Source organism: Berghia stephanieae, chromosome 7 (assembly GCF_034508935.2).
Source record: "Berghia stephanieae isolate SIO BIC M18660-M18661 chromosome 7, UCSD_Bste_1.3, whole genome shotgun sequence".
Taxonomy (NCBI): Eukaryota; Metazoa; Mollusca; class Gastropoda; order Nudibranchia; family Aeolidiidae; genus Berghia; species Berghia stephanieae.
The window spans coordinates 57,640,882-57,651,039 of NC_088366.1; positions in this window are offsets into that span (position 1 = coordinate 57,640,882).

Sequence of the window (10,158 nt, forward strand, 5' to 3'; positions counted from 1 at the left end):
CTGATCACAAGGCATATGAAAAGTTCTAGCGAGCATGAAGAATAAAAAGTAATGATTTTCTTTGTTTAGAACCAAGATGGCCACCGTTGCCGGGCGGCGTGACATCAGACTACTGAATCCAATTTTGTTTGTGTCCGTGTCTCGGGCTTAACCAGTTATCCGCCGCACTTTGGAAAGACACATATTTGAAAATTTGGCCAGAAAACTCGTCCTTCAAATTATATCAACCGATTTAACTTTCCCTCATCTTGGAAGAAAAAATTTGTTTTTAAAGTTTTTAAAAAAACTCTCGAACCTGGGACTTCGCAAGGTCTAATTTAAGTCCCAGGTTTGAGAGTTGTTGTTTTTTTTTTGGTGCCAAGATGGGGCTCATTGAAATTGACCGATAATTGAAGGACTTGTTGTCTAGCCAAATGTGTGGCTGGCTGAGAAAACCCGGAAAGATGCGCAAATTTCATAAATTGAGCTATCTATGCATTGCAGTGGCGTAGACCACATCTGGCTCTTCTGATCATTTACCACTTTAAATTTTCTTTCTGTGTCAATAGGATTCAATAGTCGTATCGTCACTTCCTTCCTAATGACGCATGGTAACTTAGTAACACTGGCTCTAAACTATCGGAACAATGGCGGACGCCCGTATGAAATATTTCTCCGGCGAGCATAAAGGGTATCCAGAGGGGAAAAAAAAAACACATAAATTTGATCATGTTTTAACTTTTACACATTCTGATCAAAAGGCATATGAATAGGGAATGAAAAGTTCTAGCCACCATGAAGAATAAAAAGTAATGATTTTCTTTGTTTAGAACCAAGATGGCCGCCGTTGCCGGGCTGCGTGACATCAGACTACTGAATCCAATTAGAACCCAAGTTATGAAATTTTTTTTAAATTCTGAATAAAATTTGAGGCTATGGGAAACACTTTATCTTCGATTTTGGCTCATATCTCGAATAGAAACTTGCCGCATCTTTCTTCCCGGGTTTTCACAGCAAGCCTCACAAATTTGTAATACAAGTCTTTTCTAGAATACGCCATTTAACCGTTTAAGAAATGAATGGATGGAATTTACTAACAATAAAAGTAAAATTTTTAAAAACCCTACCGAGCCCCCCCCCCCCCTCCCCCCCCGAAATGGCTTCGCGGTCTCCAGTGAAGTTGACGTCACTCAGGTCTTTTGTTTTTTGGGGTTTTTTTTTTCCCAACCCACGTTTATGAGTAATTCTCACTAAACAGTATTAACCAGACTGCAAACGTTCAAGGTTACGCACAGTTTTATGTGTTGGTCCGTTATACTTCCGGATGGCAATGTTGAAAGCTTCTTAGTCAAGTGCAAAGCATCTATAGATAGAATGCGCTTGGCTAAGAAGCTCATAACATTGCCATCCGGAAGTATAACGGACCAACACACAAAACTGTGTGTATCCATGAACGCTTATAGTCGGGTTAATACAGTTCAGTGAGCATTACTCATAAACGCGGATGGCAAAAAACAATAACAAAGACCTGAGAGACATCATCTTCGAACTATAGTATGCGCTTGGCTAAGAAGCTCATAACATTGCCATCCGGAAGTATAACGGACCAACACACAAAACTGTGTGTATCCATGAACCTATATATTCTGGTTAATACAGTTTAGTCTGAATAACTCATAAACCCGGATGGCAAAAAGCAATAACAAAGACCCGAGTGACGTCAACTTCATATCTTAATCTATAGAAATTACGAGTTTCCTTGTTAAAATGAGAATAAGACGTTTTGTTAGATTACATCATAATTGTTATGATTATCGTCCGTGTTGGAAAACAATAACAAAGTGGAACTATATATAATTATAATTATCCAGGCCATCGTAATAAGTGGTGTGTATGAGTGTGTGTGTATGTGTGTGAGTGTGTGTATGTGTGTGTGACTGTGTGTGTGAGTGTGTGTGTGTGTGTGAGTGTGTGTGTGTGAGTGTGTGTGTGTGTGTGAGAGAGTGTGTGTGTGTTGAGTGTGATGATTATACTGTGTCCCACACAAATAAATACATAATTAACGTAATCAGAATAAATTATAAATAATGGCACATACATACATACATACATACAGACATGTTATAAGCTTATAAACAACAGGCGGAACGAGCAAATTAATGAATGCGAGCTCTATTAATTGTGAATGAACGCGCTTTATATCGCTTTATAATGATTTCTACATCTACATCATTCACGTTGAATTACTTTCTATAGGTGGAAAAGGTTGAGAGACGAGGCAAAGAGAGATAGAATAGATAGATAGTTAGATAGATAGATGGATGGATCGATGGATGGCTCAAATAATTCGTCTCGATCTATGTTAACTTCCAAAATGCAGTAGTACTCGTATAATATTTAATGTTGATGAGTCCTGTTCGTGATATCCTTTATTTCCCCGCTAATATTGCGAGCTCTCCAATATATATATATATATATATATATATATATATATATATATAGAATGCGCTTGGCCAAGGAGTTCACAACATTGCCATCCGGAAGTATAACGGACCAACACACAAAATCTGTGTAACCATGAACGTTTATAGTCTGGTTAATACAGTTTAGTGAGAACAACTCACAAACGCGGATGGCAAAAACAATAACAAAGGCCTGAGTGACGTCATCTGCATACTATATATATATATATATATATATATAATATATATATATATATATATATTAAAACAACAAAAGGGCGATGCAATCGGTTACTGTGTTTAGAATGTCACGTCTGTAAACCATGGATAGCTCATACGGTAGAGCCACGCTCTCACCGGCCAGGCGGAGTTGTCGTATCAATAAGGTCGCGGGTTCAAACCCCATCACCGCCGCGAAAAATTTTTACTCTCTATTGTCTTCTGGCACTTTCCTACTCACTCATCTCTTGTTGTTTCCATTTTTTTACTGTTCAATTATGAAATAAAACAACACAGATAAAACAATAACAAACCTGGCCATGCTATCGATTACAGTGTTGAGTTACAGTTACCTCGTCAAGAACACTTTGTATTGTTAGGTTACGAAATGAGAAAAAAACAAACGCATATAAAAACAATAATAACAAATTGGACAATGCTATTGGTTACTGTGTTGTGTGTGTGTATGTGTGTGTGTGTTGTATGTGTTTGTGTGTGTGTGTGTTGCGTGTGTTGTGTGTTGTGTGAGTGTTGTGTTGTGTTCTTACACGTCTGTCTATCGATTGCCTTTGTATATAGATTTATTTTTAGATCGGCATATTATATATATAGAATAACAACACAAATAAAACAAAAACAAAATGGTAATATTATATAATCATATTGAATAAATATCGTATCGTATCGTATTACAACAGACCGCTCTCTAGAAGAGAGATACAATGCCACATGCTCTAGCTATGCTAAATAAAACAGCCCTTCATGCGTAATCAAATTAAAAACGCATTATTATTATTATTATTATGAAATCTCATTTAGATACATCAGCAATGACAGCGACATGGAGGAGGAGGAGGAGGACGAGGAGGAGGAGAAGGAGAAGGAGGAGGAGGAGGTTGAGGTGGAGGAGGAGGAGAGGAGGAGGAGGTTGAGGTGGAGGAGGAGGAGAGGAGGAGGAGGAGGAGTAGGAGGAGGTTGAGGTGGAGGAGGAGAGGAGGAGGAGAGGAGGAGGAGGAGGAAGAGGATGAGGAGGAGGAGGAGGAAGAGGAGGAGGAAGAGGAGGAGGAAGAGGAAGAGGAAGAGGAGGAGAAGGAGGAGGAGGAGAAGGAGGAGGAAGAGGAGGAGGAGGAGGAGGATTGGTGCCTGTAAAACGATATTACACTTATTTATTTATTTATTTATTCATTTATTTATTTGAAGGAGACAACGCCGTTAACAGCCGCCAGGAACTCATTTATTTACAACTGAAAAGCATAAATAAATATATATATATATATATATATATATATATATATATATATATATATATATATATATATATATATATATATATATATATATATATATATATATTATATAACAGCTTCAAAAAAAAAAAAAAGAAACAAAAAAAAGAACCATAAAAATCCAAAACACGGAACGTTTCGGGCTCAAGACCCTTCTTCAGGTAACAAAAAAAAGACAATGGAAACATAAATACGGTACATTACTTTTTTTTTAAACAGATCGACAGCTCGAAACGTTCCAGGCGTGTTTTTTTGGTATTTTTTTTTTTTCTTTTTTTAAGCTGTTATGTCCATTTATTTATTTTTGTTTATAAACAAACTTATAATATAACTTTGTTTTTAGTCCACAGCTTCTAGCAGCTTAACGTATCCCATCCTACAACTGGATAATAAGGTGTGATAGAAATGGTAAGTACCAAAGAACATTTCCCAAGGAGCCAATCTTGTCTGGCGCCCACGATGACCCCAAAGGTCAGAATTCCGAGTCACACCACAAAAGCATGCGCGGGTTTAATCATTTTTCGTCACAGTAATGAAAAAAAATCAATATTTGTTTTACAAGTCGTCAATAATGATAAGCAGTAATATAGATAGGGAATAGACATGAGCCGGATGAAAAATAAATAACTTTGTTTTATTTTGCTTGTTCGTTGTTATTGTTGCTGTTATTGTTGTAGTTTGTTTTTGTTTTGTTTTTTTTTTTTTGTTTGGGTTTTTTATTTGTTTTTGTTTTTTAGTGAGGCAATTTTCTTTTTTGTTTTTCTGTTCGGTTTGGGTTGTTTTTTTGTTGTTTTATTTTGTTGTTGGTATTATTATTATTTTATTTTTTTTTTGGTTTATTTGTCACTTTGTTTTTAAAATTGTTTGTTTTTGATTTTCGCTTCTTTTTTTTTTTTTTTTTGGTTTGGTTAAAAAAAAATTCCTACCACAGTACTACTTACAAAAGTAACAAACAAACAAAAACGTTTTAAAAATTTTGGCCAGAAAGTCGTCCTTCTAACATCGATCATAAATGACAGTCGGGTCCTATCACTTTTGATTGACAACATGACAAAACAATTATTTTGCAGTTTTGGTCCTTACAAATCATTTCAATTTTTAAAAATTCTAAAATATATATATATATATATATAAATATATAAAAAATCTGGCACATTTATGTTAAACACGTCACCTCCGGCTGGTATAGATAGTATGCGCTTGGCTAAGAAGCTCATAACATTGCCATCCGGAAGCATAACGGACCAACACACAAAACTGTGTGTATCCATGAACGTTTATTATAGTCGGGTTAATACAGTTCAGTGAGCATTACTCATAAACGCGGATGGCAAAAAAACAATATCAAAGACCTGAGTGACGTCATCTTCGAACTATCTATGCCTATGTGGCAGATGGGTTTCATTCATCCAACCGAAGCACTGACACACTGACAAGACAAAGGCGATTACCACTACTCAAACGAGATTGAACATTATAATGTAATGGTAACAGGTTTTAATATGAAATTGATATTCTCTTTCTCTCTCTCTCTCTCTCTCTCTCTCTCTCTCTCTCTCTCTCTCTCTCTCTCTCTCTCTCTCTCTCTCTCTCCTCTCTCTCTTTTCTTTCTTTCTTTCTTTCTTTCTCTCTCTCCCTCTCTCTCCTCTCTCTACATATATATATATATATATATATATATATATATATCACACGTTCACAGGACAAGGGTTCTTATTCCGCCCTACTAATATCAAATAAACTTGATACGATAAGTAAGTAAAACAAATATCACAATCACAAACGATCATCGAATTCCATAGATAGAAAAACTTCAAATTAATAATGTGAAATTGAATGTAAGCTTCAATTTAATGACGAAAACAGGTGAAAATGGACGTTTCGGGTTTCCCCTTTATCAACAAAACAGGATGAATGAAACACTACAAACGAATGAGATAAGGTGGTGTGGCGTTGTAAACGTCACTACCACAGTATCTCATTCGTCTGTAATGTTTCATTCATCCTATTTTGTTGATTTAGGGGAAACCCGAAACATCCATTTTAATCTTTGGGGGGGGGGGGGTTGTAATTAAATTGATGCTTACATTCAATTTCATATTGTTATTTATTTCTTCGAGCTTCGAGCAGCAACATTTACATATAGAAACACTTCACACCACCACCAAACAGTAGGTATAGTTATTATTAACCACAAAATTGTAGCTACACTACACTACTCTTTGAACCAACAAATTGCACACTTTTAACTAACTTACTAAGTGCGCACACAGCTACTCTTTGCACCAACAACTTGCACACTTTTAACTAACTTACTAAGTGCGCACACAGCTACTCTTTGCACCAACAACTTGCACACTTTTAACTAACTTACTAAGTGCGCACACAGCTACTCTTTGCACCAACAACTTGCACACTTTTAACTAACTTACTAAGTGCGCACACAGCTACTCTTTGCACCAACAACTTGCACACTTTTAACTAACTTACTAAGTGCGCACACAGCTACTCTTTGAACCAACAACTTGCACACCACTAGAACTACTTATAAACTACAAAGTGCGCGCCGCTCTTTGAAACCGACGACTTCCAACAGAAATTCTTCATCGGGATAACAAGGTCCTCTCGATTGACTGTGAAAGTCCTAAGTGAAACACTCACTTTTATGTGCAAGAAAATCCACTTGAATGAAACAGATGTGTCAAGTTGGCGTACGAAAATAAAAATAAGTAAAAAACAAAAAAAAACAAAAAAAACAAAGAAACACACACAAAATAAAATTACAAAGAAAGAGAAAAAAGAAGGGAAAAAAAACAGAAAAGGGGGAAATTACTTTTTTTTTTTAATAGAAAGTAAAAATAAATTAAATAAATAAATAAATAAATATAAATTATAAATAAATGATAAATAAATAAATAAATAAATGTGACCCTTCGTCTCGAAACGGTATAATGTCGGAATGAATTGGATCCCGAAAAGTGACTTTAGAATTAAATTGATAGTAAATACCAATTTTTGAGCTTTTGTCTTCATTCTGTAACATAACAAATCGAAACAAACCCCAAGTTTCATGTTTTTGTCAATAAAATCAATTTTTTTGCACCCAAGTCATCCCGACATAATACCGTTTAGAGACGGTGAGTCACAAATAAATAAAATGGCCAAAACCAAAAGGTAAAAGAAAGTGTGACCGATCGTGTCAAAACAGTATTACGACGAGATAGATCTAGTTCTGAGAGTTTAATACTATGCCTATTATGAAAAATCTGGGAGTAAAAAGGTGTGTATAGTAGATAGTTCGAAGATGACGTCACTCAGGTCTTTGTTATTGTTTTGTTTTGTTTTTTGCCATCCGCGTTTATGAGTAATGCCCGCTGAACTGTATTAACCCGACTATAAACGTTCATGGATACACACCGTTTTGTGTGTTGGTCCATCATACTTCCGGATGGCAATGTTGTGAGCTTCTTAGCCAAGCGCATACTATCTATATGAAACAGTGCCAGAAAAGGCGGAGAGAAAAATTTAAGGGAATTAAAAAAAAAACAAAAAACCATCCCCATAAATTCCGCCTGCCTCGACTTGGGAATCGAACCTCAGACCTTCTATTACCGGTGGTATTATAAGATTCTGATTTGAAGAGAAAGAGCTTTGGAAAGAAAGAGATTTGAAATTGGTCAAATGACCTAATTCTGGCCATTTTTGACTAAATTAAATTAAATTAAATTAAAATAAAATTTTAATTTGAGCTTTTATATAGAGCAATATCCACTAAACGTGCTCAAAGCGCTTTATTACAAAGGGTCCCTGGTCAACAGCAATACTTAACATGTAGGGAGTGATATGACGACTGTTAGGCGATATTACTTTTTTTTTCGGACAGAAACAACGATGTTAACGGCCAGGTATTCATTTTACACCTGAAACGGTGAGAGAATGTGAGTAAAGAGTCTTTTCCAAGGACTCAACTATGCGCCGAGCGAGGCTCGAACCTAGGACGTTCCAATCCGTAAGCGAATGTCATAGCACAAGACCACATAGCCGCACAATTAAATTAAATTGTCCTCGTTTTACTTCATGACGACACAACACAGGTTAGACCGACGTGCACATATTTTCAGGTCTGATAACCGAACGCAATTATGGGTCTGTTTTAACCTTGTGTTGTAATGGACAATATTAATATTAGACGTTGGTTTAATTAAGAGTATTTCCACAACAACAACAATGAGCCCAAAACACTTTTAGGATTATCGGACCTGCATATAAGTATACGTTATGCTTAACAAATAATTAGGAGAGAAAAAGGGATGCCTTCCGAAAGCTCCTACATCCACAGTATTCTTGTTTTTTATAATGTTCTAGTAGGGGGTTTGGGAGGTGGAAACTTTTTTTTTTAAAAGTCTCCCCCCTCCCAAACCCCCTACTAGAACAAGAATACTGGGGATGTAGGAGCTTTTGGAAGGCCTCCCGAGAAAACGTAATCAAAAGAAAACAACAACAACTAATAATAATAAATAATAATAATAATAATAATAATAATAATAATAATATATAATAATAATAATAATAATAATAATAATAATAATAATAATAATAATAATAATAATAATCGGATATGTCGTATCTACATTTTAAAAAAAAATCTATGTGTAACCTTGGACGTTTAAAGTCTGATTGAAATAATAATCTAGTGAGAATAATAATCCACGCTAGACACTTTGAATTGGAACAACTTCAAGAAATAAACACAAACAACAAAACATGCTACGAGCAAACTAAATTTGGACTGACTGATGGCAATGTGAACAGATTGATTTTGCTTTTGGTTCGAGGCTAATGATTAGACTGGCTTTATTATTGTGGTAAAGTACACACTACACACTAATACATTACACGCGTCATTTTGCATCACACAAATAATAATAATAATAATAAATATTAATAATACATCACATAAACTGTACACACGTTACGAAGTCACTATAAAGAACAACAGTTGGGTGTGTGTGTGTGTGTGTGTGTGTGTGTGGGTGTGTGTGTGTGTGTGTGAGAGAGAGAGAGTGTGTTTGAGTGAGTGTTTGTGTGTAGGAGTGGGGAGGGAGAGGGGGGTGTTTGCGCGCGCGCACGCACGGCCATGCACGTGTGTCAGGGAGATGTGAGGAATAAAAATGAAGGGGGTTTGGGGGGGGGGGGGGGGGGGGGGGGGGGGGGGAGGGGGGGGGGGGGGGGGGGGGGAGGGGGGAAAGGTTAAAAGGGGGCGCGGAGAGAGGCAGTATAAATCACATGGTCTAGCTTATAATTAGACACGATACGATACACCAAATGTCAAATAATCGAATTTTGAAAAAAGGGCCGCGGCTTGCCTTGTTTTTTTTTTTTTTGTTTTTTTTTTGTTTTTTGTTTGTTTTTTAATTTTTCTTCTTTTGAGTCCAAGGCCAGCGGCGTAAAAGTGACATGAGCACATATTGTTGTTGTTGTTGTGTGCTTTATATTGGTAGTGGTGTTGGAGTTGGTAGTGATGGTGGAAGCAACAACAGCAGCAGCAGCAACGGCAAACTGTCTAGTGGTAGTGGTGGTGATTGTGGTGGTGGTATTATTATTATCAATATTATTATATTATTATTAGTAGTAGTAGTAGTAGTAGTAGTAGTATAGTAGTAGTAGTAGTAGTAGTAGTAGTAGTAGTATATAGTAGTAGTAGTATGGTAGTAGTAGTAGTAGTAGTAGTAGTAGTATTATAGTAGTAGTAGTAGTAGTAGTAGTAGTAGTAGTAAGAGGAGGAGGAGGAGGAGGAGGAGGAGGAGGAGGTGGAGGAGGAGAAGATTATTCAGAAGGAGATGCTAGTGGTCATTATGAAGAAACGATTCTCTCTCTCTCTCTCTCTCTCTCTCTCTCTCTCTCTCTCTCTCTCTTTCTGTCTCTCTCTTTCTCTCTCTCCATCTTTCTCTCTCTCTCTCTCTCTCTCTATCTCTCTCTCTCTCTATCTATATCTCTCTCTTTTCTAAGTGAAAATGGAATGCGTTTCCCACCCCCTCAGGATGTGTGTGTGTTTTGTGTTGTGTGTGTGGTGTGTGTGGTGTGTTTCGTACGCGCACTCTGGATAGAGCATACTACCACGTAATTGTTTTCACGCTTGCAAGCGTGTCTAAATGGCCCTTACCAAACACAATAAATAATACACCAAAGCATTATTAAAGTAATTATCAGCC